Raw genomic sequence first — 7,808 nt, forward strand, 5'->3', positions numbered from 1 at the left:
GCCAAATATTACTAGGTAGTGGGTTGAGAGGATGTGTGACCATCACCTCAGCATCATTGGACCCACACGTCAACAATATAACCTAATTTCGGAGATAGCATGATTCAAACCTTGTCAATATTATCAACTATTGTTGAAAGTGAGTGCAAAGTGTTAGTGTGTCATTACTTAGAAAGTACATACATGTAGGACCCATTGTCGAAGGGTTTTCGAAAGCAAAGTTGCATCCACAGAGGATCTTGACGAATTTCAAGATGGAAGATCAATCAAGCAAATAAGAAAGATGAGAAAATGATGCCAAGACTCTGTTTTATATGTTCAATGAAGCATAACCAATCGTCCCGTGAATCTAGTTCCAAGAAACTTCTTTCTACAAAATCCAAATGCTCTTCTTCCTGTTTTCTCCAAAGATTTAGACTGCTCAGTTGAAAAAGTTAAACCAAGACAAGTTACCCTTCAAGGACTCTTACTAAATATAAGAGTTTTAGCTTTAATCTTATGCTCTCTTTCTCCTCTCAGCCGACTGCTGATATGAAGCATGAAATCTCATTTCAGTATTTGAGCCTGTTGTTATGTCAATAGTTTATTCAGAATTTTCATGAATGGACAAACCACAAAATACATCGTTGTTGGTGGAAATATCATTTTGATCTCCTGTTTCAGTTCCTCTACTTTCTGTCATGGAATGCACTTGCAAAACGTCAGCTTCTTAAGTGCATCTTCTTCGTTTTACTCCTAACATTTCATTGAATACAGCTATCAAAGGCTCAGAAAATAAAGCTGTACTAACTATAGAGAGTGTTTTCAGAGAGGTTCCAAGAGGAACTAAGGGAAGAGACAGTATCAACTTGCTGATTCAGAGCCAGAAGAGCATTATCAATGGTGAGAAGGTAGCTATGGCTTGCATTCACTTTGTCTTCTTGACCTTTTCTATCTCAAGCGCACGTAGTGCATCACCTTCCAGGCTGCAAAGGCTTTACCCTTCCCTGTAATTACAATGGCACTAAATTTAGGTAGTGCATCCTGTCTGTTATAGCCTTCACCATTAGCATTTAAATGATTCTCTCTGTTTTTTTGGTGATCTATAGGGTGCCCATTTTCATCAACTCGAGGTAGAGTTACCACAATACCACTTCCAACTGCAGAGTCGAGGAATTGGCACTCTGCTTTTATTTGAAAATATTTTTCTCTGCGAGATTTGCAGATTGTTGCATGCTCAACGTAAGTGCTATCAGTAACAAAGTGCCCAAGCAAAAACTCCCACACTTCTCCCCTTATGAAAGGATGCGCATCCCCCTCCTTGTATCCGTATCAAAAACCTGTCAATTGTAGCTCTCCACTTCTTCTCAGTTAGCGTTTTGCCCACCTATTTAGGATGAAACCTTGAGGCCGTGACATCAGTGCTATATGCACGAACCTTGTAATAAAGATCTGGATCATCCATATTAGACGTCTTGCTCACTGCGGCATCAATAGCTGAATTCAATCCTTATGGAATGACGGAAGCCTTCGTGATATTGCAATGGAATCAATATGTCAAAATCCTGCACTTGCTTTGGCTCAATTGGCGATTCTATCTGGGCTGTTCTCTCCCTCCCGGAGTCACCCTGGTCCCAGTCTTAATCACTCCCTTTGTCCCATCGTCTTTTCCCTCGTCACCAGCTGCATTATCTCCTCTCTGGTCACCATCTACAGCACGTTGTCAGAGCTTCTCAGCTACCTCTTGCTCCCCTTCGTCCCGCTGATCTCCAGCACGTTGTCCCAGACCTGCTGAAGCTACCATCTTCATCCACCATCCACTTCAGATCATTGCAGCCTCCAAACGTCTTCCATTGTTGCAGAGCTCCTTTGACATTCTTTATCGCAGCCATAATCTCGTCCTTCCCCTTTACTCTAGCGTCTTCTTGTCTTCAGTTCTCGATACACTTGTCTTCCGTCATCTTATTTGTCCGTTTGGATTCGTCTCTCCTTCGTCAACTTTGGCACTTCTCCATCTGTGTCTCTGGATCTCTGAGAACGCCGTCTCTTTCTCTCTCTCTCTCTCTCTCTCTGTCTGGGTCTCTAAGAACTGTCTCTCTCTCTCACGCAAGATTTTTTTTTCTCTTTCCCCCCAAAAGCCTCCTTTCAAAAATAGCATCTGTGTTAAAATAACCATCCCTAGCTTTTCCTTTCCCCAGGCTAAATTTGCTATAGTCATAGCGTAGTCCAAGGTCTTGAATTGAATCATCCAAAGTAAACGTGTGATTGTCATGATTATAAGTCCCAATCACATAGTAATCCAATTTGATATTATCCATGCTGGCCTTAAGGACATATTTCACAGTGTCCCCATAAATGGAGGTATCAACACCTGCAGAATCACCCAAAACTGGGATAGGGTAAAATCTAGGCATTCCCACATGCCAATGCTTTCTAATATCAAAGCATAATAAGATCCTATCAATATGATCTGAATTAGATGCAGTAAGCTGAAGATCTAAACCAACCTGACCTTCTACAATCCCCAAAAGTTCCTAAACTTGTTCAACTGTAGCACTCTCGCCATAAAGACTCAGACTTTTTATAAAGTCTGTAATACAACATTGTGCTCAGCATGTTCACAAAACACGATCTTCGCATCCATAATATTTCCAAACTTCCCATACATGCCCATCACTATGCCTCCAGACTTCTCTCCACTATACTCACACGCAGAAAATAAATGTAAACAGAACGACTAAGTATATACAAAGTAACAAATCCCACACACACAACTTTTGGGTGGATTTCACACCTCTTATGTTCAACAATACGACATCCACCCCCTCTAATCATGTGCATCCTCCGGATGGGCCAACTACCCATGATCATTATCATCAAGATCCACAAATAGATCAATCTCTTCATTGTGCATTTCCGGTATATCAACAAGATTATTTGTCGTATCATCTGTCTCTTCTATTGGAGTTTCTTCTTGTTGCTCTTCTCTTGCAAATTCTTCCAATGCATAATCTTCATCATCTCTTTTCTTGAAAATCTTGATTCTTTTTCTTGCAATGGGCACTCTAAGCACTGTCCCATCCAATTCTGTCAACTCATATGTTGCATTGTCAAAGACATGTCTGACTATGTACGGCCCAAACCATCTTTTCACCATCTTCCGAAGTGCAGTATGCTGATTTTAAAGGTTGCTATCAAAGACTAATACCCAGTCTCCCTCTTCTATTGCTCTAGGCCGCAAGTGATGCCTACTATCAAACTTGTCCTTATTTCTTAGTCTAGAAACCTTCAACCTATCAATAGCTAGCTGAATATCCTCTGGTCTTCTCTCCAACTGCCGAATCTGAAGAGCTAAGAGCTCCTCTCTCATCAAATCCTCCTGCCAAGGTAAAACTGACCAAGTCAAAGCACAAGTCTCAGTCGGCATAACCGGTTTTTGACCATACATCAACTCTGCAAGCATATATCCTGTGGTAACACTGTGAGTCGTACGATCAGCCCACAAAGCAAACGGTAGAAGTCTCAGCCATTCTCCAATCCGTCCTCTACATGCTTTGGCTAATGCTTTCACTATCGGCGGATGCCCTATTTCACTCTTCCCATTTCCCTCTGGATTGTATGTTGTGGTTAGAGCCAACTTGATTCCTAGTTGGGAGAAAAACTCAGCTTCATTTGCATCCAATTCACCGCAATCCGCAATGATCTTACCCACATAGCCATACCTGCACAATATTTCTTCCAATAAGAACTTACACACTGCACTAGTGGTCTTCATTCTCAAAGATCTGCCCTCAACATGATTAGTAAGATCCTCTCTAGCCAAAACAATATATCTCATCTGCCATAGACCCATAGGCATAGTAACTAAGTCAATGACCCACTTATAATGAATGCATAGCGGATAGGTCGGATGAAGCTCATCTTGATGACTCACTACCGAATACATCTGGCAGTCTCTGCAAGTCTCTACAAAGTGAGAAACATCTCTATACATGCCTTTCCTCCAATATTTTTCCTTGATTTTCTCATAAGTAGCCCACACTCCTCTATGACCAGCCCAAGGACTCTCATGAAACTCCCTCATCACCTGTAACTGTGTCTCTTTATCGCAGACAACCCACAAAGGTAATCCACCTCTTTTCTTCGGATGCTTTCAAAGAAATCCGTCCTTGAGAAAATAACCATAGGCTTTTCTTCTGATCTTCTTGAACTCTTCATCTGTCTATTCATCTCTTTTGCTTAGTGTACTAAGGTACTTGCCAATTTGCAACCAATCTCCAACATAGAGTTCTTCTATGAAAGCCACAATATCATAGACATGGCAAACATGATCAACCATAGCGGTTGAAATTTTTGCATCATCCTCTTCTGCAAGTAGTATCTCCTCATCATCATATCCGGCTCTAGACAGCATATCTGCCAATCACTGGATTATCCTTCCCTGCTATGTGTTTGAATTCTGGATTTAATGACTTGATGTATGCAATCCATCTCAACTTAGCTATATCCGGAGTAGAGCAACTCGTAATCATACCTATCAATGGCAAGCAATCTGTCTCTACCATAACTGAAGCTCTAATAAAGTACTCCTTGTCACATTTGAGAGCCGTAACAATCCCCAATAACTTCCTCTTGATTTGCAGATATCTCCTCTGTCTCTCGTTTAGGACTTTCGCCCCAAGCCGAATAGCAAACCTATTTCCATTTGCATCATCTTGACCCACAACCCAACCTATGCCAATTGGACTAGTGCCACCCGAGAAGAGGCACCCACAAACAGTCGCCACCTCGACGAGGAGACGAACCACCCTTGCGGAGCAACGTCACCGCACGGTGCTGCCAGTACATTTCAGCCAACCGTGGCATCACGTCGGACGCATGGACGACCAATTCCACCCTCTCCCCCGAAGAAGGGGAGAGGGTGTGGGGGAGATAGGGATGCTCAAGCAAGCATGCCCTTGGACGAGCCGCGGGCGCAAGTTGCATTCAAAGACTCGATCATTCGCGGAATTCTGCAATTCACACTACGTATCGCATTTCGCTGCGTTATTCATCGTTGCAAGAGCCAAGATATCCGTTGTTGAGAGTCGTTGTGTTTTGTTTTTTGATCCTCCCGAGGGGAGGAATCTCAAACAAGACAAGGTTTATCAAGTTCCTCCTGCCACCCCCGCGTGCGGGGAGGGGCAAAGGGTTTATCGAGGCGGCGGCGTGCCCGAACGAGCACGACGGAGGGAGATCGCCCCGAGCAAGGGAGAGAGGTCGAAAGCGTCCCTCCTTCCTCCTCCACCCACACGGTCGCGGGACTACCCCGAAGCATAGCCTCCCCCACTGTCGCCCGACTCCGACGAGGGGAGAGAGGATGCCGACCGCGCCTGACGAACCTACCTATTACCCAGCTTTCGCAAGGCCAAACCCTTGAGCCCACGGTTTCGTCAGGCAAGCCCGCTTAATACAATAGGCCTTCCACAATTATAATCCGCTTTCCTGAGAGTAGGAGAAATCTGCAATAACTTCTTCAATTTCTGCATGGCTCTAGTGTGGCTCTCATCCCAATAAAATTTTTGCCCCTTTCGAAGCAACTGATATAAAAAATCTGCTATGTGTGCAAAATGAGGTATCCAAATCATATAAAACACACAAGCTCCAATGAACCTCCGTATCTCTGAAGTGGTAGAACAATACTCCGTAATCTTGCCTATAGCATCCACCTTATCAGGTGAGGGTTTCCTGCCATAATATCCACACATATGTCCAACAATGACAACCTCATTCATACCAAAAACAGATTTTTGCCTTGATAGTGTCAAGTTCACTTCTCCTAACCTGGCCAAAATCTTCTCACAAGCTGAAATATGATCAGCCACAAAGTATCTGCATCCCTGCTTATTTAGACTCTCATTCTTCTCTTCTTCTACACACCCCTTAATGGGTACATCATCCAAGAAAGGCATGGTAAGCTAAGGTATGTAATCACGAAGAACCTTATGTATGGCATTCATCATATGCGCAACAGAATTAGTGGCACCTTGAGGCAAGGTACACATCCTGACAAGCCCAATAGGAGTTCTCATAGTGGTTATGTCCCTGCTTTCCAAAGCCAGCTGAAACTGATCATATCCCGAATACAAATCACCTAAAGAATAGATGGCACGTCCAACAAATGCTTCTGCAAACTCATCCACAACTGGACCTATACCAACATTCTTGATAGTAACTCTATTTACTGGCTGCATGTCCTGTATAAATCGGAGAGTACCATTCTTCTTTGGAACCGTAAACCACCTATTTGAGTATGGTGCAGATGAAGGCTCTAGGATTCCCATCCTGATTTTCTCATTCAACAAATCAATCAGCTTTGGCAGGTGTGCCTTAGGCACTGGAATAGGTTGGAGGTTCCATGGAATATGAGGAATAGTAAAGATCACCATAGGAGCAACAATATCTGGATTCACACATCCAATCTCATGCGGGGAAAAAGCAAACCCCCTTCCATGTCGCTCAAGCATCTCCTGAAAGCATTGCTTCTCTGTAGATAGCAAGAAATCACTATTTCCAATTTTCAATTCAGCAAGAGTCTCTGCTGAAAATTTATGGCCTATATGCTCCGGATTCCTCAAAATTGGCTGTTTGGCAGCCCTCTCTATTTGCTGATCACTGTCAGGTGGAAGTGGTACAGCTACTGGCTTCATCTTCTTATCCACAGTCTTGTATTTCGTGTCAACCCTGGCTTCATTATGATCCTCTGCATTACTCAATTCTTGCTGTAAATCAGCAATTTTGCACTCCAATGGCTGAATATCCTTAGCCCTCTGCTCTATGGACTGCATAGGAACAGCCCTAAACTCTAGATGCTGAAATATTTCAGTAGTAAACTCTGTTGGCTGAAAGTTTTCAGCCCTCTATGTCTTTGTAAGTTGATCATAATCAGCTGGAAACTCTGTTTGCTGAATTTCTTCAGCACTCAACACTTTTTGCTGAGCCATCTTCGCCTCTGACTCAATCTGTGACACAAAATCTGCAATTTCATGAAACATGTCCAGGGATTGCACTAATACATTACTGTGACAACTGTGCATATCAGTTTTCAACATATTTTCCATCTCTATCATCGTATCTGCACAAATCATACTATCATACATCCCATCTATGTGCTCATCATCCTCTAAAATTCCTATATTTTTCAAATTTTTCTCCTTCCTGCATATGTGCTGCCTGGCAGCTCTAGGCAACTTAGAAGTCTTCTGATAACTCATTGAACTATTTGCTGAAATCCCAACAAAATCGGAGGAGAAAACACTACTGCCAGGAGGCGAGAACTCCAATCTCCTTTGCTCTGTACCATCGTCGTCTCGCGAAATGGCGATACCTAATGAAAACCCGAATCCCTCACACTGGGCAAAGGTGCATCTCTAAGAGTATCCCTGTTTCTAACATGGTTCACACACACAGTTATAAACTGTACTGCTCTCATGCCATCTTTACTGCGAATCCGTGCATAAGTAGATCCAACATCCATTACCTTTGTTTCCATGCGCATCTCTGTGATGAACGGCTGTCCAAGAATTATGGGATAAGAGCATGAATCTTGCACAAAGAAATGGAAATCCTCCTCTACATCTCCAATAGAAACCCTGACACTGGGACAGGCAGCATACAAATCACCTGTAGTGTTGTTGGCGGCTCTTATACGCCACCCATGCTCTACATCCATAGGCCATCTGTTACTTTCATAAACTCCACGAACTATGAGATTAATCTCTGAACCATGATCCACGAAAGCAACATAAGGCACCTGTTTCTCTCCAATTTTTACCATCGTTTCTATAGTT

At 43.0% G+C, this 7,808-nt stretch overlaps 1 non-coding gene across 1 annotated transcript; it reads right to left on the reverse strand.

Annotated features, from left to right (window-relative positions):
* Nucleotides 1–4,915: 4,915 nt before the first annotated feature.
* Nucleotides 4,916–5,068, reverse strand: LOC148013032 (5.8S ribosomal RNA). Its single transcript, XR_015688981.1, has one exon. It is a non-coding gene; the product is annotated as a 5.8S ribosomal RNA (ribosomal RNA).
* Between the last annotated feature and the right edge of the window lie 2,740 nt (nt 5,069–7,808).

The sequence above is a fragment of the Lygodium microphyllum genome, chromosome 26 (assembly GCF_053477565.2).
Source record: "Lygodium microphyllum isolate KBCC chromosome 26, Lygodium_microphyllum_v1.1.10, whole genome shotgun sequence".
NCBI classification, from domain to species: Eukaryota; Viridiplantae; Streptophyta; class Polypodiopsida; order Schizaeales; family Lygodiaceae; genus Lygodium; species Lygodium microphyllum.